Raw genomic sequence first — 26,994 nt, forward strand, 5'->3', positions numbered from 1 at the left:
ATAATCAAAACAGTATGGGACCAGCACAAAAACAGACACAAAGGTCAATGGAACGAAGACCCCAGAAATAAGCCCACTATATATGGCCAATCAATCTACAATACAGAAGACAAGAATATACAATCGGGGAAAGTTAGTCTCTTCAATAAATGGTACTGAGAAAATTGGACAGCTACATATAAAAAGATGAAACTGGACCACTTTCTTATACCACATACAAAAACAAATTCAAAATGGATTAAAGACTTAAATTAAGACCTGAAACCATAATGCTCCCAGAAGAAAAAGGCAGTAAGTTCTTTGACATTGGTCTTAGTAATATTCTAGATCTGTCTCCTCAGAGAAAGACAACAAAAGCAGAAATAAACAACTGACACTACATCAAACGAAAAAGATTTTACACAGCCAAGGAAACCATCAATGAAACAAAAAGACAACCTCCTAATTGGGAGAAGATATCTGCAGATAATATACCCATAAGTGGTTAACATCTAAAACGTATATAGCATATATATAACTCAGTATCAAAAACACAAACAGGGGCACCTGGGTGGCTCAGTGGGTTAAGCCTCTGCCTTCACCTCAGCTCATAATCTCAGGGTCCTGGGATCGAGCCCCACACCCGGCTCTCTGCTCAGTGGGGAGTCTGCTTTCCTCTCTCTCTCTCTGCCTGCTTCTCTGCCTACTTATGATCTCTCTCTCTCTCTCTCTGTGTCAAATAAATAAATAAAATCTTAAAAAAAACACAAACAATCCAATTTAAAAATAGGCAGATGACCTAAAAATAGAGATTTTTCCAAACAAGACATACAGATGGCCTACAGGCACATAAAAAAGATGCTCAACATCACTAACCATCAGGAAAATGCACATCAAAACCAAAATGAAGTATCACCTCACACCTGTCAGAAAGGCTGTTATCAAAAAGACAAAAAAGAACAAGTGTTGGCAAAGATACGGAGAAAACGGAACCCTCCTACACTGTTGGTTGGGAATGTAAATTAGTGCAAACACGATGGAAAACAGTATGGAGTTTCCTCAAAACATTAAAAATAAAACTATCCTACAATCTAGCAATTCCACTTCTAGGTGCTTATTCAAAGAAATTGAAAACTCCAATTCAAAGAGATATACACACTCCTATGTTCATCACAGCATTGTCCGCAACAGCCAAGATCTGAAGCAAGCTAAGGGGTCTTCCAACTGATGAACGGATAAAGAAAATCTGGTATATAAACAACAGAATATTACTCAGCTATTTAAAAATGAATGAAATCTTGCCATTTATGATAACATGGATGAACCTAGAGGATGTTAGGCTAAGTGAAATATCAAAGACAAATACTGTATGATTTCACTTCTACATGAATCTAAAAAAATAAAGCAGAAATAGACTCAAAGAGACAGAGAACTGATGGCTGCCAGAGGGAAGGGGGAGGGAGGTGAACAAAAATCGGTGAAGGGGATTAAGATGCACAACCTTCTAGTTACAAAGTAAGTAAGACACAGGGATACAATGTACAGCAAAGGGAAGATAGTCAATAACACTGTAACCACTTTGTATGGTGACAGATGGTAACCAGCCTTATCCTGGCAACCATTTCATAATGTATATAAACACTGAGTCACTACGTTGGACACCTGAAACTAATATAATATTGTATGTCAATTATTCCTCAATTAAAAAATCAAAACTGAAGGGGCACTTGGCTGACTCAGTCAGAAGAGCGTGCGACTCTTGATCCCCGGGTTGTGAGCTCGGGCCCGGCGCTGGGTGCAGAGATTAATTAAAAAGTCTTGGGACGCCTGGATGGCTCAGTGGGTTAAGCCTCTGCCTTCGGCTCAGGTCATGATCCCAGGGTCCTGAGATCGAGCCCGGCCTCAGGCTCTCTGCTTGGTGGGGAGCCTGCTTCCTCCTCTCTCTCTCTGCCTACCTCTCTGCCTACTTGTGATCTCTGTCCATCAAATAAATAAATAAAAAGTCTTAAAAAAAAAAAGTCTTTTAAAAAAAGTATCAAATCTAAGAAATTTAAAAATAATTCAGTTAAAAATAATAGTAATAATCGGGACGCCTGGGTGGCTCAGTGGGTTAAGCCGCTGCCTTCGGCTCAGGTCATGATCCCGGGGTCCTGGGATCGAGTCCTGCATCGGGTTCTCCACTCCACGGGGAGCCTGCTTCCTCCTCTCTCTCTCTGCCTGCCTCTCTGCCTACTTGTGACCTCTGTCTGTCAGATAAATAAATAAAATATTTTAAAAAATAATAATAATAGTAATAAACTTACTACATATTAATATGAATAATATTTTTATTAAAAAAAAACAAAACAAAACAACATAAGTAGGGGCTCCTGTGTGGCTCAGTCAGTTAACCGTCTGAGCCTTGGTGTCAGCTCAGGTCGTGGTCTCATGCGCCATGAGACTGAGCCCCTCTGCCCCTCAGCGGGGACTCTGCTTGAAGAATCTCTTCCTTTGCCACTCCACCCACTTGCATGCAAAATTGCACGCACTCTCTCAAATAAGTAATCTTAAAAAAAAGAAATAACTAGCTTCCAGAACAAAAAATAATTACTGAGAAGGGTAGCACAATTTAACTTTCCTGCAAATCTCTTTTATGTCTGGCTTAATGGAAGACAACAGGATTCTCATATCTGCTGTGATATGTCAGTGTGGCTGAAGCAAAAGAAGAAAATACAGACTAATACAAATATATAGCGCAAAAAGAGAGGAGTCTTTTACTTACTTCTTTATTTTGTATTTGAGAGAGAGAGCGTGAGCATGAGTCAGGGACAGAGTCAGGGGCAGAGGCAGAGGGAGAAGCAGACTGCCCGCTGAGCAGGGAGCCCAACATGGGGCTTGATCTCAGGACCCCCAGATTATGACCTGAGCTGAAGTCAGATGCTTAACCTACTGAGCCACCCAGGCACCCCAAGAGAAGTCTTTTAATAGCTTTCTCAGATAATTGTGGATATTCTGTGATACTACACCAAAACTCTACAAGTGGCAGTTTCGTTTCGTTTCTTTTTCCTTTCCTTTCATTTTTCTTTTTCTTTTTCTTTTCTTTCTTTCTTAAGATTTTATTTATTTGTTTAGAGTAAGAGAGAGAGAGAGAGCACAAGCGGGGGGAGCGGCAGGCAGGGGGAGAAGCAGACTCCCCGCTGAGCAAGGAGCCTGATGTGGGACTCATCCCAGGAAATCACGACCTGAGCTGAATGCAGCCGCTTAACCAACGGAGCCACCCAGTTGTCCCCACAAGTGCCAGTTTCTTAAGGATCCGTTGCAATGTGGTATCTGAAATTCTATCAATAAACTTCCATATCCTGTTCCATTAAAATCTATTGGTCTATCTTGCACTTTGAAGATTTTATTTATTTATTTGACAGAGATCACAAGTAGGCAGAGAGGCAGGCAGAGAGAAAGAGGGGGAAGCAGCCCCCTGCCGAGCAGAGAGCCCGAAGTGGGGCTCAATCCCAGGACCCTGCGATCATGACTTGAACTAAAGGCAGAGGCTTTAACCCACTGAGCCACCCAGGTGCCCCAACATGCTTTTTATATACGATCAAAACAGCACACTCATTAGATCACCATGATCTCCTCAGAATTCATTAACTGTGGGAAAACCGCCTAGTTCATGGTGGTGGATACATGTTTTTCCAAAATTCTAATTTCATTTGAAAGTTCAACTTTTATTACTGACAACAAATACTGTCAGTATGCTTCCCATAAAACAACAGGCTCATTTTATTCTTTTTTTTTTTTTTTGAGACTGTGTCTTTCAAACACTGAAGTCTGACTTGATCACAGCGTCTCTGTCACTCCCTCAAGTAAAACTGATATCCAAGAAAAAAAGTAGCTAGTTCAGCTCATAACTCAAACGATCACACAAGAACTTCTCCTCAGGCACCCACTCTGCTGCGAACGCAGAAGTACTTAATGCCTATTTCCTATTTCGTCACATGAATATTACAAAGATACAAACTCAAATGGCAAGACTTAATGAAATTAATCATTTTTACTCTTTCATCAAGAACGGTCTTCAGTGAAATGGCATTTTTTTAAACCGCCAGTGCACAGCAGTAGAAACTACAGCGAGAGGCCAGCAGGTTTACCCAGCCTTGCTTCGGCAGGGTCACTGCCAACGTCAACATAGTGAAGAGGTAAATAATGTCTTACTGCTGGCTTTGACAATCATTCTGACCTGACTCCCTGAAAGGGCTGTGGGGGACCCCAGAGCTCCACAGACCTAAAACTTAGAAAACTTCTAATCTACTCTAAGGACAGAAAGAACTGCAAAGATAGCTCAAAGCTTTCTTAAGCTCCTCAGTGAGAGAAATATTGATGATAATATTAGTTTGTAACTTAAAAACCATTTTTCTTTATGAGAAACAATAAGTGATAACTGTACCAAATTTCTGAAAAATTCAGTTTTTCACTATAAGAAAATATATAAATGCAAAATAAGAGACAAAAGGAAAATCCTGTAATATTGTTTTAATTGCGTGTATACGTATACACATAAGTTATCATGTGAAAAAAAGAAAACCGTGTGTGTGTGTCTGTGTGTGTGTGTGTGTGTGTGTGTGTGTGTGTGTAAAACCAGTGTCCAGATCCCAGCTTCTAAGTAACGTTCCTACTAAACAACACTTGAGGAAAATGTCTGATGCCTGGCTTAGGTCACAGACAGTAAAAGGTGCACCTGAGACATTTGTGCCAGAAAGCAAAGGACCCAGGAGCTAACCTGAATGAGGCACCCACTGATCTAACTTGGAACAATGTGAGCATTAAAATGAAATATGATAATAATGAACCATAATACTCTGAACTGAACAGTATACGGTGATACTCAAAGGGAAGTGAGAGCAAGAGAGAGAGAGACAGAAAAGGGAAGGTGAGAAAGTTCTTCTTTATAGAAAAATACTACGCAATGAATGTATATAAAACAATAAAATTAGGAAATTACTATTTTTAAAATCCCAAAGAAACAGCTGATTCGAACAAGGATCTCCAGTGGTCGCTAAAACCACCGAATGATAGGTTCTTGAGCACTAAGAGAACATACCCTCAAAGAAGCACGTCTCAGATGACTTACTCGTTAAAAAGGAGAATTTTACAGTGGCAAAATCTGGTAGCTGCCTGGCGAACCAAGTGATCGACGTAACGCCACCATTAGCAAGAAGCTGACATTTCTCACCTTCTGATGTGATACAATAATAAAGACATGATACTGCTTGTCAAGTATCCTTGCTAAAAATGTTTAATTTCAACCTTATCAAGGGGAAACAATGAGACAAATCCAGTATGTATGATATGCTATAAAACTGACCTGACTGACCTTTTCGAAACAGTCAATGACAAGTAAAACAAGAAAAGGCAAGAGGACAGTTCCTGATGAAGAGACACGGCAGTAAAATGCCCTGCATGAGCCCCAGACTACAGGGTACAGAAGGAATTTGGGGACTAGGAAAATTTAAGTATGGGCTACACGTGAGACCATTTTATGGAATTAGTGTTAATCTCCTAGGAGTCACAAGGTGCTTTGGTCACATGAGAGAACGCCCTATTTGGGGAGACATGCCGACGTAACTGGGGTTGAAGTGTCATGGTACCTGCAACTTACTTTTAAAACAGGAAAAATAAGTGTGTGTGTGAAGAAAGAGTGAGAAAGAGAGAAAGCAAGCAAGATAAGAGGTATCTGAGGTATCTGGATGTTGAGTGCACCATTTAATTCTTCAGTAGTTCTGAAATAAATTTTATTCAAAATAAAAAGATGGCAAAAAAAAAAAAAAAAAGAAGAAGAAAAAGAAGAAGCCCAAGTTGGAAAGAGTATGCACAGGCAGGATCTGATCCTATAAGCAACGAAGAACCACAGGGGTGCTTGGGTGCAAAATTGACTGGGCCTCTGACTCTTGGTTTCTACTCAGGTTTTGATCTTGGGGTCGTGAGATCGAACCCCGAGTCGGGCTTGGCACTCGGTGGGGAGTCTGCTAGGGATTTTCTCCCTCTCCCTCTCCTCTGCCCCTCCCACTAGCACGCCCACATGCATGCACGCTCGCTCGCTCACTCTCTCAATGAATAAATCTAAAAAAAAAAAGAAGACGACGAAGAGTTACCCCAAGTTTCTGTGCAGGGAAGAGACAGCTAAAAGCAGAGTTCAAATCTTACCATCTGGTGACAATGCACAGAGGGACAAGATCTAGTGACAATGGCAGCCCCAGTGCCCCACCCTTCAGTGATCCAGCCCCACGTTAATCCAACGACTCCATGTTCCATCCATTGCCATAATCTGTCTCAGGGTGAGGGTAGCAGCAGCCTGAGGACACAGAAGGTGCCATTAGTGCACACCTCCTTGAGACAGGAGAGGTCACCTTTGATGTCCCATGGTATTCTCCTCTTACGTACTCTTTAAGTCAAAAACTTGCCCTTTTTCCCCAGACTTTACGGTGTTTGTAGGAAGGGCTGTGGTGGTGCTGGCAAGGGCAGCAGCTCTACTGGCCACCAGCCCTTCCGCCTCCCTCTCCGAGGCGGTGGCTCTGTTTCACACAGAGAGCAACACTTCTGGAGTCTAGTCACTGATCTACTGGCCAAGTGACTTTGGAAACCATGTCCACTGTCTTTCAGCTTTTCCGCCTGAAAAAATGGAAATAATGTCTAATACCAAGTTGTTACGAGCATGTCAAACATTTTTGGTCAAAGAACACATATTGGCTAGCATAGGTTAAAAGTCTAGGGATTGTTATTATTTCTTTCATATTCCTATGCCTTTCGTTTCTAAACTGATGCTTTGAAGAGAAACATTTCACTTCCTTGAGCACATGTATTTGATTAATCCTGTTCTGGGAGGCCCAGTCAAAATAATAACAAAGTCATATAATACTGGAAAGAGAAAATGTTATTTCCACATAATGTGTTACTAAGAAAACCAATAAGAACAATTAGGACTACTAAAAAGAATACAGTAAGATAATTTTTAAAGCATAAAAATCCATAGCTTTCCTAAATATTGGCAAAGATTACAAAATATAAAAAAATTAAGGCCCTGTAAGTGTAAATGCAAGAACAGTGTTAAACTTCTCCCTGATATGAGGAAGTGGAGATGCAACGTGGGGGGTTTGGGGGGTAGGAAAAGAATAAATGAAACAAGATGGGATCGGGAGGGAGACAAACCATAAGAGAGGAGGGGGCGGCGGGGAGGGTCGTTGGGTTATAGACACTGGGGAGGGTATGTGCTATGGTGAGTGCTGTGAAGTGTGTAAACCTGGCGATTCACAGACCTGTACCCCTGGGGCTAATAATACATTATATGTTTATTAAAAAATTTTTAAAATTATAAAAAAAAAGGAACAGTGTCAAACTTCATTAGCAAGGACCATAGTTTACTTGAAAGATACACCACCTTCATGAGTGGAAAACTGTGTATCGCTAAGATGCCAATTCTCCCCAAAGCCATTTCTACATTGGATGTAATTCCAAATTCCAAAAGGATTTTTATTTTTGATTGGCATGGGGAGGAGTGGGATCAAGGAGGAGAGGAGGAAACCTGATACAGTGATTTGAACATGAGCTTAGAAGTACACAAGGGCCGCTGTGAATCGCGCCTGCCTGAGGGTCAAAAAAAAAAAAAAAAGAAGTACACAAGGGCCATGGGGTGCCTGGGTGGCTCAGTCGGTTAAGCATCTGCCTTCAGCTCAGGTCATGATCCCAGGGTCCTGGGGTCGAGTCCCATGTCAGGCTCTTTGCTCAGCGGCGAGCCTGCTTCTCCCCCTCCCTCCACCAACCGCCCACCCTGCTTGTGCCCTCTCTCTCTGTCAAATAAATTTTAAAAAAATCTTTAAAAAAAAAAAGTAGTACACAAGGGCCAGAAAAGCCAGGAATATTCTTCCAAAGTACAAAGGGAGAGTAAAACTTACACTACATGGATAAAAAAATGTAACACGTCTAGAACAATCAAGATACAACAAGCAATACGTATATCCGAGAACAAGAACAGATCATCCCTGACCGCACATCAGCATACTTAAGAGTTTCATAAATGAGAACTGTGATGTGACATAAGCGGGGAAAAATGGTGCTGGAATGATCGAGTTGGTCACTAGGAAGAAAGAAAGTTCTCTCTCCTGTGGCTCTACTAACAACAGATCAAATTCCATAAAAGAAAACTAAATGCATAAAAGAAGAGAAATAGGTGAGTATTTCTATGCTGCTGAGGTGTGTGTGTACCTGGGCAGCGGCTTCTACACTTGCCCGGAAGAAGACACAGTGACGACGACGCGGCTGAGTTCACGGAGCTCATGTGCGGGCCCACGCGCACTAGGGGCAGCTGTCGACATGGGAGCCGGCACAGGCTGTCAAAGCACAGGCCAGCAATGCGCAAGGAGACGAAGACAAGCCCATTTCCCTACCCCAGAGTTCCACTCTAAGGTCTTTACTCTAAAAAGGTAATCACAAAAGGAAGAAAATGCCTATTTCTGAAGGATATTAAAGAAGGGCTGCTACAGTGGTAACAAGCAGAAATCATCTAGCTGTCCATCGAGGGGACCAGCTAAAGCAATCGACGGCACAGACTCTCAGCAGGTACCAGGCAGCAATGACAACGGATGGCAGGGACCTATAGTTATGAACATGAACTTGGGTTCCAGACACAGCGTCACGTGGGGATCAGGGGAAGGATGGGAGGAGAAGCAAAAATCCAGGTGGTTTTCTCAATGCCTCTAAGGTGGGACCCAGCCGTCCCAACAGAAGCCAAAAGGCAGAGAAGCTCTAAGCTCAGCTTCTTGATCTGTGGGACCCCCACCCCGACCTTGGACCCAAGTCACAGATTCTTCCAGGTGCCTCAGTCTCTCGGTCTATAAAATGGAAATTTAAAAATGTCACTGCCCTTTTGATCCCCTCCACTGTCCCCAGGGTGCTCTAAGGATTAATTAGCTAGTATGTGTGAAGTGAGTTGCTGTACTGAGTTACTACAGAAAATTTTCCATTAGGTTCATCAGCTCTTGAAAGTTCTTATGCAAAACTGAATAAGTTTTGATGAAATGCCCCAAAGACAAGCAAGAGTGATAATAATGAAGCAGGAGAAGAAAAACCCGGCAACCGTGTCCCCTCCCCCTCCACCGCAGGCAGCCCGGCCGCCCGAGTTTCATCAGCTCTCCCCCAGGATGAGGTCAGCGCACACAGACTGCCTCAGGCCCTCCAAGGGGACGATTATCACACTGTAACCAGAGTCCCCAGGGCTCCTTATTAGTATAATAGAAACCCTTCATACTCTCATAGAGACCGGCGGGGACTGTGAGCCTAAAAGGAACACAGCGTCTCAGCACCCCCACCCCAAGTCACCGAAGAGCTCATGCCCTAATGAGGGGCACAGGGACAGATGTGCACGGCTCCCCTTTGCTATGTGTCAGCCTATCCTGTGGAATTCTGACTGCAGCTGCCAAGCTCTGGGACTAACCGGGGAGAAACAGAGCAGCTTGCAGAGGCCAAAGCGTTAACAGTAGCACAAAGGGGCACGGAGAGACAAAGGTCACGCCACTGATGGGGCAGACAGGACCCACGGCTAATCCCTGTCATTCACAGAGACCCCAGCGCTGCATCACGGCATAGGACAAACCCTGCCAGCAGCCGTTAACACTGGCAGAGGAGGCCGTATGGAGAGGGCGGCCCCTCTCCCTCTGGCCCTGCGCTCACTGGATGTCCAGCCTGGCCTGTGAGTGCCAGCCCTGTAAGTCGGAATGCTTTGCCCTGACAGTCTGTGCCATGCACATTCTTTAAAATTATTCCGCTTCCTTCCTTCCCTAATTCCTGTCTCTCTTTCTGTCTCACCCGGCCTCCTCTCCAATCTATTCCTGTGTGTCCCAGAGGGCCAGCGTGAAGCAAGTCCTACGGTTATGATGCAATGCCTGGCCACAGGTGAGACCCGGACTCTTCTGGAAACCTAATGAACGGGCAACAGCAGCTTGTGTTCTTCTTGACAGCACACAGGTGCTGATAAATACTGATCTCCAGGGTATTCTCGGTAAACACAGGCACCGAGGCCCCTCACCCTCACGGGGGCACACGCGCGCGCACACACGCACACGCACACTCACAACCTCCCCAGCTCTGCTCTTGCACCTCAAAAACAAATTATTTAACTATTCTCTTCCCTGAGGATTAGAGCTGTAATTTCAAACCCACAGCTCCTCGGCTTGTCTCTCACACATGCAGAACATTCTGATAGGTTAAATGCTGCCATTTAATTACTATAATGAGAGGTGCTTTTTTTGGGTTTCCTTAAACATTGATTTTTCCCTCTCGTTTTACACTGGAAGTCATCTTTAACATGTTTTTCTCCATAGTTTTCCCCATCCCCCCCTCCCACCGCCACCACGTGCGCAGGGAAGGAGGAAGGGGAAAGACTCTTCAGGTCAATGTCTTGAAAAGTTACCAGAAGGGAAAGGATGCCAATACCACACACCCAAACCATTCACTAGCAATTTCTTTTTAATATAATGTTTAAAAATCTTAATCTAAAAAAAAGCAGAAGAGGCAAAAGCCATCAAAGCAGACTACGACAGTGACCATCCCAGACAGAAATGGTCAGTGAGAGACCTGACCGGGCTGGGGTGGGGGGGGAACGCGTGGGGACAGGGAGCCGTCCTGCAGGTGACTCTAATGCGGGGACCAGAGGGGTGAATTCTGGAGACGTCCAAGTTTAAAGCTGCCCCAAAACAAATAAGGAGGCTGTTTTCCATGAAAAGGCTGGACAAAAGCCAACTGAGCAAGATCTCTACAGGGAAGAAACTTGCTCTCACGTATGCTTTTTTGAAAAAGGTGTGCAACCTACATGATTTCTACAACTGCAGATCACAGGGCGCCGGCCTGGCTCAGTCAGTTAAGCGGCTGCCGTCAACTCAGGTCATGATCCCAGGTTCCTGGGATCGAGCCCCACAATGGGCTCTCCGCTCAGCGGGGAGCCTGCTTCTCCCTCTCCCTCTGCCTCCCACTCTGCCTACTTGTGCTCTCTCTGTGTCAAATAAACAAATAATTCTTTTTAAAAATAAATAAATAAAAATAAATAAATAAAACTGCAGATCATAACCCACCACCAAAACAAGTGCACTCTGCCCCAGGCATGGGTCGGAAGGGAGCCGCAGGGCAGTCTGCGGCTGAGTGTCTGCACCTGGGGTGGAGCTGGAACAGCACCAGAGGAGCAGTTTGAGGAAGGAAATGCTCTTCCCCATTCCTCCTCCAGGGGACCTGCACTGAGGTCTGCGACCTCCCAGGGAATCATCCATCACTAACAGCACTAACTGGGTCTCTTTCGCTCTCACTCCTGCTGGAGCTGCTGCCTCGGGCTTTCGGTCTGAGCTCCACACGCTTTTTACCCCTCTGACTCACAGATTCATAACAGTTAAGGTACCGAGAAGGCCACCTGCTACCAGAAAACCAAGGCACATGCAGGGTCAGGTCGCTGTCACGATCAGGTCGTACACTGCGCAGGGAGGCCTTGACACTCGTGGAGACATCAGCAGAGCCTACAGACCGTCATGAGTGGGTTAGTGGAAATACATACAAATATAAAAGGACCAAATAAATAAATAAAATAAACAGCCAAACAGGACAGATGGCAGGGGGAGAGAGGAGCTTTCTGGAAGAAGTGTTTCCAGTGGCAGCCCACCATGATCCTGATCCGATTCAGTGGGACCCTCTTCTTGGAAAGGAGAGGCAGGCTTCACCAGGAAGCAGTGACCGCATTCTCATAGAGAAGCCATTTCCAGGGGTGCCTGGGTGGCTCAGTGGGTTAAGCCTCTGTCTTCGGCTCGGGTCATGATCTCAGGGTCCTGGGATCGAGCCCCGCATTGGGTTCTCTGCTCAGTGGGGAGCCTGCTTCCCCCTCTCTCTCTCTGCCTGCCTCTCTGCCTACTTGTGATCTCTGTCTGTCAAATAAATTTTAAAAATCTAAAAAAAAAAAAAGAGAGAGAGAGAGAAGCCATTTCCAGATAAAATACCACTTGCCTCACAAATGCCATCTTCTCTAGCTTCAGAGAGCTTCCAATGTCAGTGAGACCACTCATCAGTGTCTGCACAGAGAGCACATCTGACAGTCACCACGTGGAAGCAATATGAAAGCCAGGAGACCCACACCACGCCACTGGTGTCTGACGGTGACACACCGTGGTGCAGCCACCGGTGTAAGCACTAATCACACGGGGGCCCTCTCTGGACCCCACGTTGTCTGACTCCCGGACCGGCACTCTCTCCACTCTATCCGTTCTCCTCCACCCAGGTCCCCAGGCCAAAACCTTGACAGTGAGCGCAGACGCCTCTCACGCCTGCACTCCTTCCATCACTCAGCGACCGAGGCCTGCAGCTTCTACTTCCATACCGCCCTAATCCATCCTCTCCAACCCTACAACAACCGCCCTTGTCCATCCATCATTTCTCACCTGAATTACTGCCCCAAACTCCCAACTGCCTACCCGACCTCCAGAGAGAGCTTTCTCAAACACAAACAGCACATATTACTCAACATAAAACCTTCAGTACTTCCCCACCGTCCACGTAATAAAATCCGAACCCCGAGTTACCATACCTAAGGTCTGACCCCTTTCTACCTCTTCAACTCTCCAGCCTGCTTCCTGAATCTCCAGGCCATTTCTGCTCTCAGAGAAAATGGTCCCATTCCATCCCTGCAGAGATTAAGGTCAGCAACTGCTCCCCAACCCCTAAAGGCAACTAATCCTCTTGGGGAGACCTATAAGGGTAACCTCCCCTATAATGATGCCTTTTCTAACCCTTCCACTCTAATCCTCCTGCCCCACCAAAGAACTGGTCACCCTCTCTCCTGGGCCCCTTCACATACACCTATTAGAGCCCTGTAATCTGTTACCGCGCATACGACACCTGTTTACACATCGTGGAACCTCAGTAGACCACGAATATTAAATCTTATTTTTATATTTGTGGTGCTTAGCACAAATGTTGGCCACAGAGAAAACGGGCATTTACTAAATTAGAATGGATGGATGGATTTCCCACTGAATCATACTGTCTCTGTGTATGAAACTGGGAACTAGCAATTCGTAAAAGACATATACAGACATATACCTAACAGTCCATATAAAGGAGAAACAAACTCTGAGCTATGATTCTAAGAAGCAGAAAATTTAAAAATGCTTGTTTCACCTGAAAATGCTTTATAACTTCCTGACCATGTTTGTTGTCAGACTGACCTGAAAACTAGTTTGCATCCTGGATCCATCCCTGGCTGGAAAGGGAGCAGAGCTACGGAGAATTAAAGAACTGATCCAGGATTAAACTTCTGCGATGAATATTCACCAGCGAGTAGCTGAGAACCAACCATACTGTGTGTACTACTCTCAGCTCATCATGAGATGCTTTTAAACAAATACCTACCATTTCCTCAAACCAAACAGAGCAATTATGGTAAGGCCTTGTTAGTGTTCAGCTGTATGCGCAATACACATTAACGGCCCCGGAACCACCTCAAAATAATCTCAAAGCCAGGTCTGTGTCGCTGGGGCAAGGCTTCCTAGGGCACTAGACTCCGGTGTTCTGGGTAACACGATGACATCTGTGCTGACGGAGGTGAGCTCTGCTCCGTGGAGGTTCAGCTCCTGAGAGTGGATCTTAAAGGTGAGGCACAGCGGCTCAGGAGAAAGTCGATTTAATTTGTTTAACATCATAAAGAGGGACATTTCCACATGGACAGCAAGGACATGAATATCATGTGTGTATGGCAGAATTATAAACGCATTTTTGGCGAAATTCAATAAAGCTGATTCTACTGCATAAGGTCAGCAATTTACTATAAAAAATGATATGATTGCAATTTTTAATATAACCCATGTATTTGCTGCAAGATGCTCTAGAAGATTGTGTGATGCAACCATTCGACCTCTCCGCTAGAGCAGAGATCACCCTGTTTACCCTTTACTGTCCTGATAAAAGCCTCCACACAGAACAACAAAGTCAACAGCATTTACGAATACAGCCATCCTCTCAAACCCGAACCTTCCTCTCCTCGAACACAAGAATAAGCTCTCTAGGCAAGAACCCTCGCAGAAGGCAGCGAGAAAATCCCACTAAATAAAACTAAAATTACATTCAACTTCTATTCCTGATCACAGAAATGTATGTGAAAAGGCGTGCAGGAAATAAACCACCTCTGTGGTCACTCCGGCTTTCCTTGCTAATAACAGGACTCTTCAAGGAGAGCGCCCCAGTCCACATGAGCAGACGGTGCACTGAAATTCAACGGCTCAGTGATGGCAGACACCTGTTCCTCAGCTTCAGCGGGCTGCCCAAAGCCTTCACACTCACGGGCACTTTTTTTGAGGAACTAATTCGGGTTAGCATGAAGATTAAATGAGTAAACGTATGTGAGAACACTTTTTTAAATGTAAAGCAATCTATATAGGCTAGCCGTGATCCTACAGGCGGTATCAAATCACCTCGGGCTTGCTTATGAGTCACGGTAACTGCATCCCTAGTAGTTTCTACAGTCTCAGCACCAAGTTCTCCAATGACATGGGTTTTGTGTCCCCACTGCGTGCACTCAGCACAGTGCTCAGCAGACCACACGCTAGGGATGCCTGGAGAACAGCGATGAACTTGGTCATTGATGATATGAAACATTACAGACTGACGGATATGAAAGTCCAGTGGAACTTTTCTTTTCAATGGCTTCTCCAGACGGAAGCTGGTAAGATGTCACTCTTCTTTTCACTCATGACTACTATGGGTTCTTGGGTCACATCAGGCTCCTTTTCTGCCTTGGAGTCTTTGAGATGGCTGTTGCTCAGCGGACACTCTTGTTCTTTGTAGCCCGGTTTCAGCGACCCTCCCGATGCAAACACTCCTGCCCCTGCCCTCCCAATACCCTCTATCAGAGCACCTTTGCTTCGCTGTGACAATTCTGCACATTTCACACTTCTGTCTCCACCCCAGAACACTGCATTTTATCAACCCTGATATTCTTGGTCCTAGGGCCAGCAAAATGCCTTGTGAAAAAAACAGTCTCAATAAATACTTGCTGGATGAATGCATGAATGAAGGGTAAAAATCTTTCAAAATCAGGTATTCAGGTCTTGCACACAACGGCACTATTTTCTGTTCTATTTTAGTACTTAGTCTGCTCTTTTCAGGACTGCTTCACGGAGAGGCTCTGACTGAAAAAAACTGTAAGTAAATATCAGAAATGGACTCAAAAGAGGTCATCATGAATCTCCATATTTATTCTCTTTCAATTACATTCTATACAAATTAGCTCCGTTTGTAAGTTAAACCGATTTTTCTAACAGCCTCTTCTTCAAACTCAACCTGTGTTCTTTCGGCCAAGACCCCAAATTTTGCAATTAGAATAATTTAATTGACAATTCTGTTTGTGACTCGCAAAGCAGGAGAGGGTATGGCTTTGTTCTTCAGCTTCACAGGTTTACCCCTGTCAGTGGTAAAATATTTTTCCTGTCGCCTGAGAATATAGATCCAGCTTGAAGCCCAAAACAGAGTGGACGAGAGCCCCGTTCCTCTGCACTTTTAGGTTTCGTTGAAAAGATGACATTTGTGTGGTTGTGATATTTAATTTATCACAGAGGGTCATGATTTTTTCCCCTGAAATGCCATGATAAAGTAAACTTCAACTTTATGAATGAAAGCCTTTGCAATCATTTAACAAACTGAAAATCTACACAAAACTTAAAGACCACTGTCTTACTACAGACAATCTCCTCGACAATCTAATTACAGAAGATTGCTCGAAAGGGCTTCCAAACTAAAAAGAATAATTAACAGTAAGAGACTGGAGCGCTCACAAGTCTCCTGTCTGCTGAAAGGGGCAACATCTGAGAAGACTAGTGTCTACGAGGCTGGTTTCGAAACCAGACGCAGGCCTGTGGAAAGTTGGAAGGGAAAAAGTAGTCGAGTTGTTCAATGGAAACAGGAGCCTGCTTGCCCCATCACGCTGCTGCCTCGGGACCGTTAGGAGCGACCTCTACTCACTGTCCCAAATGGAAAGAAGACAGAGCTGTCGACTGACCAACCTAGCAAGCCTACAACGAAAAGTAAATTAAAAATAAAAGCACACTAGGGGCGCCTGGGTGGCTCAGTGGGTTAAAGCCTCTGCCTTCAGCTCAGGTCATGATCCCAGGGTCCTGGGCAAATAAATAAATAAAATCTTTTTATAAATAAATAAATAAAAACACACTGACTCATGCTTCCAAATACAGATACTCTTAACACATGCACACACACACAGCAGGAGAGCCTCACAAATGTTAATATAATAATGGACTGGTACATGAATGAATACTATTCAAAGTTAGTTGAAAATCTTTCTAACTATAGTCCAGTCAACATAAAACATTGTAAAGCAGAGATTGCCTCATGTCAGACCTTAGGTTAAATGTCCCACATTGCCCAGACAAACCCACATACCATGGAGTCCCTTTGGTGAAAACTCGCTTGCCCACCCTTAGCAGCTGAATCTCATTACGACCCCATCCCTAAGTGAGCCAGGAAGGACTGACAAGTACTCTTACAACCAGCTCAGAAAGCCAGTGGAGATAAAGAACGTGTCAATATTTATCTCTCAGACAAACTGAAGACACATCACCACACGGCTTCCGTTAACAACCAACGGGCCAGCTCTTCTCAAAACAGGTGACTAAACACAAAACCCTCCATACACACAACTTGCTCTTTGTTGAATGAAGTACTTCAGATCGACAACTAAACCACCGCCACCTGCTTGAAGACTGAAACCGTGAACTCTCGGAACTTTTTTTTTTTTTAAGATTTTTTATTTATTTATTTGACAGAGATCACAAGTAGGCAGAGAGGCAGGCAGAGAGAGAGGAGGAAGCAGGCTCCCCGCCGAGCAGAGAGCCCGATGTGGGACTCGATCCCAGGACCCCGGGATCATGACCTGAGCCGAAAGCAGAGGCTTTAACCCACTGAGCCACCCAGGTTCCCTCCTCAGAACTTTTTTATTAGAGTGTTTCGGAGCCCAACGAATGCCTTCCTCATTTTGTGGAATGTTTATCTAAATGACTTGAAAAATCCCGAGTTAAGCCTTCAGTAAGAAAGAGGCTTGTGATCAAGAGGTGCTTAGAAGCTGTTTGGGGGCAAATATGTTGTATGTGTGAATCTTTTTTCTTCTACGGGCTCCTCCGATGGCGCTCAGAGTCCATTCCCACCTCTTCCAAGTGTGCCTTCCTCTATTAGAGACGCCGGATGCTAAAGGCTACCCTCCCCAGACTCCTTGGAAGCAAGGGTTCTGGATGGGAGTTAAGAGCAGTCTCAGGTGATCTGAAAAGTGGAAACGAGGTCAAAGACCTGTACCTGCTGCTTCTGACTGTGGCGAACATGGGCCAATCGGCAAGTCAGATACTGGAAATACCCAGGTTCCCTATCGCAGTGCCCAATCTCTAGCCCTCACTTCACGGGGGTTGGGGGCAATTTTACAGAGGCAGAAGCCAAGTTCACACCCTAATGTCCTCTTACTATTTCTACGGATGTAGAACACACTGCAGTGGTGGCAGTGGCAACTTCCCGATCCCTGAGTCACAGCTACAAGGGTGTGCTCTTGAACTTGAACGTTCTTGTGGCAGCCTCCCGATTCCCCGCTTTCCTGATGGGAACAGGGGGCGGAGTGGCACCCCCTGGCAAGTCATTCCTTCCGTGCTCTGAAAGTCATTCCTGGAGGCCTGGCTTTGATTCCACTCTCCGGCCCTTTCTATAGCGAGCAAGCTTCTAACTGCCTGTATTAAATCCCTCTCTGTTCAAAATTCCTAGAGGTTCTCGTGACGTGGATTTTTATGCTACCAACACAGTTATCTTTTTAACATAACATGACAGTGGGGTGCCTGGGTGGCTCAGTGGGTTAAGCCTCTGCCTTCGGCTCAGGTCATGGGTCCTGGGCTCGAGTCCCGTATCAGGCTCTCTGCTCAGCAGGGAGCCTGCTCCCTCCCCCCAACTGCCTGCCTCTCTGCCTACTTGTGAGCTCTGTCAAATAAATAAATTAAAAAAAAATAATAACATGACAGCAAACTGATGGCACCCCATTAAGAGTGTGCCTTCTAACAGGATATACTCTGTCATATCATGGTCATCGTTAACTAAGCCCTTATTTTTAGCACCAGGCACTCTGCTAAATGCTTTTTACCTTATTTTCATTTAATCCTTACAAGAACCTTTTGTAGTAAATGCTACCATTAACCCCATTTTACAGATAGACAAACCACAGCACAGTGAGGGTAAGTATTTTATCCAGGGCCACACAGCTAGAAAGTGGTGACATTAGCATTTCAACCCAGACAGTCTGTGCACTCTTACCTCCCACGCTGGAGTACTCCAAACATGACCGCATTATTTAGTCTCTTTTAACAATGCTTCCAAAGCCACGTGGTTTTACCACTGAAAAGACATTATAAATGTGACACCTGCATCTTCCTTTTCTCCAGGCTCCAAACCTACACACTCATACCCAACTGGGGAGAACAAAATGGCACAACCACTTTGGGAAACAGTTTGGAAATTTGTTCAAGAGTTAAACACACACCTACCGCAGGATCCAGACATTCTACCCCTCAGTACCTGCTCTAGAGAAAAGAATCCTATGTCCCTACAAAGATTTATACACAAATATTCACAGAAGCTTTATTTTTATTAGCTAAAAATCAGAAACTCAAATAATCATCCACAGGAGAATGGATAAACAAGTTGTATTCTATCCAAGCAATGGAATACTATTCAGCAATAAAAAAGGAATGAAGCACTAATACACATAACAATGCAGACACCCCTCAGAGTAATTATGCTGTGTGAAAAGAACCAGACCAAAATGTATACACAGTTACAATCCCATTTATATAAAATTCTGGAAAGTACGAAGTAATCTATGTGAAAGAAAGCAGACTGGAGCTTACATGGCAACCAGAGTGGGGAGTGGGGGGTGGGGTGTGTGGCAGAAGGAGGAAACATCTGGGTGTGACCAGGGTGCTCACTCTCTTGACTACAGAGATGGTTTCACAGCTATACACAGCTATACACACGTCAAAAATTTAATGTTGCACAATTTAAATATATATAGTTTATTCTTTGTCAGTTAGACCTCTGTAAATCTGCTTAACACACCAAAACCACCCTGAGTCTCCGGTCCCGTCTCCTGCACCTCTCATACCCAGTCTTCTACTGAGCGTGGCTTACTCTTTTTCCTGCAATGTCTGTAGCTCTGTCCTTTCTTGCCAGAAATAATGGGGCAGAGTTCAAAGAATTCTAGTCAGAAGACTTGGTCCTACCTCTACTTCTGCCACGTATTTGCACTACCTAATCTTTCTGAGCCTCCGTGTCCTCATCTATAAAATGGGAGATTCATTAAATCACGTATTCATTCATTCAACAAATGTTTACTAACTTGCCTACTAAAAGATGATAATGAAGAAGAAATTAATCTGTGTTTCGTAAACCATGAAATTCTTTACATAAATATGCTGGCATTTTTTTTTTTAAAAGATTGTATTTAGTTAAGAGTGAGAGAGAGAGCACGAGCAGGCAGCAGGTGCAGGGGGTAGCGGCAGAGGGAGAAGCAGGCTCCCCACTGAGCAGGGAGTCCAATCCGGGACTCGATCCCAGGACCCTGAGACCATGACCTGAGCCGAAGGCAGACACTTAACTGACTGAGCCCCCCGGGAGCCCCTGTGCTGGCATTCTTATTTCCATCTTTGCTGCCACCTTCCCCATCCAGATCCTCCACACTTGACAAGAGATGTGGCAGGGCCTTCTCCCTGGGTTCTATATTGCCAGGCCTCTTCAGTTTAAATGCAGAGCCCAGAGTTAACTTCCTCGAAAGCACCGTGACAGAGTTTCAACTGGTTCAAATACTGCTGTCAACCATGATTTATAATATCGAGTCCTAAGGCTGACTCCTTCCTTGTTGCCCATCTCACCAACCTCAATTCTCTTCTCTGCAGAGCCCAGGGGCCAACCCAGCTAACAGCACGTAAGCCTCTGCATGAGCCTCCGCATGAGCCTCGCTTCCCCACTCTTTTGACCATCTACAACCACTGCCTCCCGGGTTGTCCACGTTAAGACAGTTAAGAGGGAACTCTGTTGACCTAAGTAACTGGAAAAGAGCATTTTCACTGGACACTAACAAGGCTAAAGACAAAAAGAACTGCATACAAACACTGTACTCCAGTCGGTGACGGCGAACAGGCTAGCAGTCCTGAAACTGCCTTACGTGTGCACCGGAGACGAACAGATGTGTGCAGCTGTCAAGTCAAGAAAAACCGAACTCCTTCTGCAACTCGTCCTGGTAAGCACCTTCTATTCCTAGTTTGCCCAGGCCCTCCCTCCTTAGCCTTAGCCTCTCACTGGGGCTGGCTCCGCTGGTGATGGAGGAAGCTGGGATGAGCCAGACAGTCTCTGCCTTCGAGGGACTCACAGCCCAGCGAGCTTTACACGCCGGTCTGTCCGAGTCGGACAGGGCCGCCTTCTCACTGAGACACTGGCGCCCTTTGCGGGTCCGTGTAGACACTGTTCAGAGGCACTCCACCCCCGCCCCCCCTTCTTCTAAGGAGCCTCTTACACTGTGAAAGACAGGTGCTTCGTTCTTCTCTCAGGAAGTGCCTAACATGGTAACACTCTGCACACAACAGGTACTGAATAAAGACCGACCACCTAACCAATGGCCAAAGACCCGTAAAACATCAAAAAATGACAAAAGAAAATGAAGCTGTGTGTTCCATTTGGAACAGGCTGCAGCCAAGTTTCTGAAGCTTTCCATTTATTTGAATGCTTTTTTGCATCAAGAAGTAAATTTCTGAGCCCACATCCCTTCAAAAAGGGGCTGAGGGGTGCCTCTGCCTTCGGCTCAGGTCATGATCCCAGGGTCCTCGGACTGAGCCCCGCATCGGGCTCTCTGCTCGGCAGGGAGCCTGCTTCCTCCTCTCTCTCTGCCTGCCTCTCTACCTACTTGTGATCTCTCTCTGTCTGTCAGGTGAATGAATTAAATCTTAAAAAAATAAAATAAAAAATAAAAAATTTTTTTTAAAAAGGGGGGGCTGAAAAAAGATTCTTTTAGAAAACATTTTTCCTGTAACCAAACCAATGACCAGAACGACCTCTCGGAATCCAAATCTGTGGTAAGCATTAATGACAATTTGTTATGCAGCCTTTTCTCATTAATCTCCTTCTACCTAAGTCACGTTTATATTAGAAAGCACTTTTATATTCTTTCTATATTCTTTCTATTCAAAGTCTCACAAAACCTTAAGCAAGAAAAATATACCCTGGCCTAGTCACGTATGCAAAGCGCTTCTACTTTAGCATCGTGCCAACTAACACGGGGTCAACAATGTCGACAGGAGAATATTTGCTGGGGCATTCGCAGAAGGCAGGAACCAATCTAAATGTCCACTAATTTGGGACTGGTTAAAAAAAATTTCTGACACACGCTCATCCTGGAGTACTACGCAGCCACTGAGAAGAATGAGTCCAATCTGTAGGTGCTGATGTGGAATGAATGCCCAAATGTAATGTCAAGTGTAAAGGTGAAGTGTAAAATATGCTACTACTGTATTTAAAGTGTTTGTGCTTTTCTGAGAGGAGTAATAAATATTAACGTGCTTTTATATGGATAGATGATCTTGGGAATGATACAGAAGAAACTGAATAAATAGAAGCATCCTCTGGAAAAGAGAATGAGGGGGACGGGAAAAAGAGACGAAAGGAAGACTAATTTTTTACCACATCTTTCCTTACGGTTTTAATATCTGAAGCCACGTACATAGCTTACCTTTCCAAAAGAAAAAAAAAAAAACTTCAAAACTACTACTACCACACATGATAATGTCACTTTGCTTTTCTTTGTGGCCTTGTTGCAGGCACACAAGGTTAAGAAAAGAGGAATCATTCGTCATTTTCAGGAAAAACCTCAAAGCAACTGGCTAAATCCAAAAGAGCTTTGCCCGCCCCACCCCCACCCCCAAAGCTCCTCTGGCCCGTGGTCCCCCGTGGAGGGTTGAAGTGTAGGAACCACGTGACTCTTGGGGGAACAAGTGCCACCAGCTCCCCCTCTGAACAGGGAAGCCATGGTGTCCCCATTTCTACAGCCTTCCGCCGGTCTAGCTGCTGCAGCCCTCATCCTGGATGCTGAAAAAAATCTCTGGAGTTTAAGACAAGTTTGGATAACAAGGGGAGCAGGAAAATTGATGGGGGGAACACCAGTCAGTGTGATGGATAGGCTGGTCCAGAACAGCAGGTGACGGATTTGCAGATGCAAGACTGGCAGGGAAGGAAGACGGTCCGTTCACAACAGATGGATGGAGGTGCTCAATCATCCTCAGGAACAAGCCGGAGGCTGCCGTACACAGCCCTGTCTGCTCGGGCACCGGCAGCTCCTCACTCGCCTGCAGGCCCAGAGGCTCTCCGCACGGGACCCATGCCAGGCCGGGCTCCAGGGGAGCGACAGCAGGCAGTGTCTGAGGAAATGCCACTGGACTGCAGGCGGGACTCTCGGGGACTGACTGCTGGTGAACTTCTTCCTCCAGCTTCCAAAACCACACCCAGTTTGTCTCTCTGGGTCACTCACACTCTGGGGTAAGGCTTGCCCTGCCGGGGTGGGGTGACCCGTGTGCCCGGACCTAAGGAACACAGGAATTCCGGGACACAGGAGTTCCAGTGTTAAAGCCACGACAGTGTGGGGCAAACCAGAGCCAGGGGCCACCCTACTTACCAGCCACCATCCTCTCCTCTTTCTTTCCCTCTTCATCAACAGTGAGAGAGAACCTAGATCATCTAATCCAGTTCAACCTCATCACTGAGCAGAACTCTCGAGGTCGGGTATTTTGTTTCTTCCAGTCATCTCTAACAGAGAGGTAAGACAATGAGAAAAATCACCTAATCCCCATCTTTGCCCGGAAGGGGAGCATCTTTTTAAAATGTCCGTGTTAGGGGCACCCAGTGGGCTCTGTCGGTGGAGCATGTGTCTCTGACTTCGGGGTCGTGGGTTCAAGCCCCACACTGGCGGTAGAGACTACTTTTTAAAAAAACAGAGAAATAAAATAAAACGTCCATGACAGAAAAGACACAATTACTCCAGCAAATGCAGGAATGAATCTGAGTCTCGATGCCACAATCCACATCTCATTAAGAAAGAATCAGAAGGGCCAGACAACCCCTCACAGAGCCAATACCCTTCCTTCCAGTTCAGCCACAGAAGTTTCTGAGGGCGAGGAAATGGGCCACAGCCAAGCATGGGGTCTTCCTTCCCTGCCCCCTCAAGCTCTCTGCTGGACTCAAGCTCTAGAAAAAACAGCCTTATAAAAATACTTCTGGCTTCACTAAGACACATTAAAGAATTAATTACAAAGTAAAGCTGAAGGAGAAAATTAATTTTAGAAACACATGAGGTTACAATTTTTTTTTTCCTGGAGATGGGGGAGGAAACAGTTATTTTCGTTCTCATCCTGGGGGCACAAGCTGGGAGCTGTCCAGTCGATAACCTGGCCATCAGAACAAGGTTTGTAATTAAAAGGTCAGTGACCTGGAAAGCCAGGGCCCCACTCCCAGAGCTTCTCAGTAATGACGGAGCTATTAAATTAAGACTGTTATGAAATCAATGCTAAAAAAGCTTTCATGGTAACGAGATTCCATTCAAGGACATGCAAACTACCTCATGAAATGGACGTAAATGATAAAAAAGAAAAGTAATAAAAGAGAGTTAAATTGAAATCTGTGTAAGAATTTACTCCCCCTTGAAATACTCCATCGAGATCAGCCCTTCACCTCTACCCTACTACCAAGGTTGAGACCATCAGGTTTCTTCCTCAAGTTCATTTCCAGCAAGGAGGCGGCTTTGCTATTAGGGGTTCCGCTTCCAGGAACAGAAGAAAGATAAGATCTTGTTTCACCTTTTAGAATGAGAAAGGATGGTGGTGTGTCTCTTTTGTTTAGTTTTCTTTCCCCCTGGACTATTTATTAGATGAGCGAGAAAACAGCTCTTTACTTACACACTTGAGAAGGGCACAATGAGCACAAGTCTCATCCAACACCACCCAGGCCCCATTATACAGGATTACACAGAGAAGTGAATGATGCTCATTTTTCTAGAAGCCTGCTCTGCAACAGATATATTAGGAGTAAGCTACCAGGCAGCGCTATCTTCCCCCCACCTCACCTACTCCCCTCGTGCCCCCCACAACGAACAGGCATCACTTTTACCCACCTCACACTCAGCTTGCCAACATGTTTGGAAGCAGCCTGCCTCCTACACTTTGTGGTCGGATAGGGTGTCAAATCAACGTAAGCCTATTGACAACACTGTCCAAGCCTTCAACTTTCTGGACCGATTCTATGGCTGTTTATAAGCTGCTCTAACCTCTTGAACTGCAGCCCACTTAAAGCCCAGACATGATGTCTGCCTGGTGAGAACGGCCTCCATATGTGGTCCAGTTCCAGGAGGGCATAAACCCCACGCACAGTCCAGTGATGCTCATGCGTGGCTGCCTGTGTGGCTGATGTGCCATCTGCAAAATCGAGTGCTTGGAAGGAAAACAAAAACGTTTATTCCAATACTCCGAAGGTGAACAGCTGCTTTTCTCTTCCATCCAAAAAATTCCCGATAAAAGAAAGAAATGTTGTAAATTACACAAAATGGCAGTAGAAACTTCAAGGAAAATGATAAATGATTCCAATAACTTCAAGTTTCTCATTAATGACTCCATATTCAGACTTTAAAGCATCTAAGAGAGAAGTCAAAACACAAAAACAAAACAAAACCAAAAAACCACAAACACAGGAGACCTTTGCAAACCAAGGCTCTTGCATGCCTATTCCATCCGCTCCCCACTAGCCTGCCCCCGGTGCCCCCAGCACCCCGAATCAGAAAGCACAACATGTAACCTGTCAGTGACAGAGGCAGGCTGCAGCCCTGCTCCGGGCTGTGGCTTCACATTAAAACAAACTCAGCTGATGTGCCTAAAGTAACCCTCATTTTCCACTGAACTGACATGCACTACAGGGACCTCAATTTCTATATTAAATATTAAATAATATTAAAAGAAAAACAAAATTGGATTTGCCTTTTCAGGAAAGAGATGTTTATTAAAAAAAAGAAAGTCAAGATTATAATTCAAGGCAGTGCTCCACTGCAATTCCCTGAAGTGACATTTGCTAGGAAAAGCCAAGACTACAGTAGCTGCGAGCTCGCCCAAAGCCAGCGCTCCAAACCCACCCCTGCAACGAGCCCTGCAGGGAGCCATGGGGAGGATGCCAGAACCTTGGTCCCTCCCCTCAGGACACCCTCCCCGCCTCTACACACCAGCCAGCCAGTTCTCTTTCCTTCCCAAGCACCATTAGGGACAGGGGAGATGCTGGCTCCTCTCCAAAAGCTCCTCCTCCCTCACCCCGTCAGCGCCGGCTGCGGACCGTGCACACCTGACCCAAGGAACAGTCGGAAATTTAAAAAGTGAAGTGTAAATCCACGTAGGGGCGCTTCTTCCCCAGACTCCAATCAAATCTTGGAATCCTCTGCCCAGAAAAGGTCCTGCCAGAACTAACCCTACTGGGACTCAACTCGGAAACAGATAATTACTGACTGAAGCAGCATTTTACAGGATAATGGAGATGGGTGATTACGGCCAGTGATTCTGGACGGAGGCGCAGGGTAGACTCCTGTGGCTCTCTTTAGAGGAAGAAAGGTAGGAGGCCTCTCCGGGTTCCTGCTGCCTGAAATTCTAAAAACTCTCACCCACATCAGGGGTCGAGGAGGAACTGGGCCCACTCCACACTGGCCAATCCTCATCTCCCTCTCGGAGAGGTGCGCTCTGGTGGCCACGTCCAGGTGTGAAAGTTGGAGCTCCCCCGCCCAGCACTGGTGTTCCTCAGCCCTGCGCACCCGGCGCGGCACCTGACACTCTACATACTATGGATCTCGTTTTCTCATTGGTTAAATGACTGCCTTCCCCTTAGAATGTCAGCCCGGCGAGGGCAGGGTTGCTGTCTGCCCTCTTCTCTGCTGAGTCCCCGGGGCCCAGAATGGGGCATGTGTAGGGCAAACACTCTTCTTTGATGGGTTAACTAATCGATCAGTTTTGTTTTGTGTTATTTTTAAAGGAGCAACAAATAATAATTGCACAAAACAGTTTCCTCTCCACAGTAATTATCAGCCAACTAACTCAAAAGAAGTATTATTTGGTCCAGAGTTTCTCTCTCTCTCTTTTTTTCCCTCTCCCTCTCCCAGTCAGGGATTTATTAAAATTAAACAGATTAGATGGAGCTCCCGATACTAAAACTGCTCAGCAAAGCCTGCGGTGGGGAAGTGCCGAGCAAACACCAGAGACATTTGTCTCTAAATTGCTCTAAATACCTTCTGCAAATGAAATTCTAACCCAGCCGCGTTTGAGAGAAAATGAGGAATAACTGGTCATTGTCAGTGGGAGAGAAGATCAGGCAGTTATAATACCGCACAATATACTGGGGCAGAGGATCTCTCGGCAACCATAGATTTTGTCTCAGGTTACCCCGGGTAATCAGCACAGCTTTTAGGCTCAGCTTTCCCCGGCTTCGATGCTTTGATGAGAGAGCTGAAATCCCCAAGCTTTTATGATTAATTACTCCCCATAGGTACACATATTTCAAGGAAAAACTCTTTTATGGCATGATGGTTGCGGAGTAGAGAGGCCGGCCAACGCACTCCAAATTGTAATAACCTCCCACTGATGGGGGGCGAGCGCGATGCCGCCTGCAAATGCACAGCGCCCCTCACCAACTCCATCGCAGAGGCCAGCCCTAAGGCTACCTCTGAACAGATGCCTGCAAATGGAGAGCTTCAGGCTCATTCTGCCCCGACCCCAAGGGTGCAGGCCTGGGACATGGTCCTGCGAGCATCTCTGCAGTGGGACGCCATGGGGCAGACCAGGGAAACACCATCATACCACTCCGTCTTCTATTCCAGCCACGGCTGACTTAAAGCTCACAACCTCGAATTCTGAAGCTGAC

The 26,994-nt window shown here is 45.5% G+C and overlaps 1 protein-coding gene across 5 annotated transcripts in view; it reads right to left on the reverse strand.

Moving 5' to 3' along the window:
• Positions 1–26,994, reverse strand: part of PEX14 (peroxisomal biogenesis factor 14) — a 138,946-nt gene that overhangs the window by 60,064 nt on the left and 51,888 nt on the right. The gene's annotated exons all lie outside the window — the stretch shown is intronic.

Source organism: Martes martes (genome assembly GCF_963455335.1).
Source record: "Martes martes genome assembly, chromosome: 4".
NCBI lineage: Eukaryota > Metazoa > Chordata > Mammalia > Carnivora > Mustelidae > Martes > Martes martes.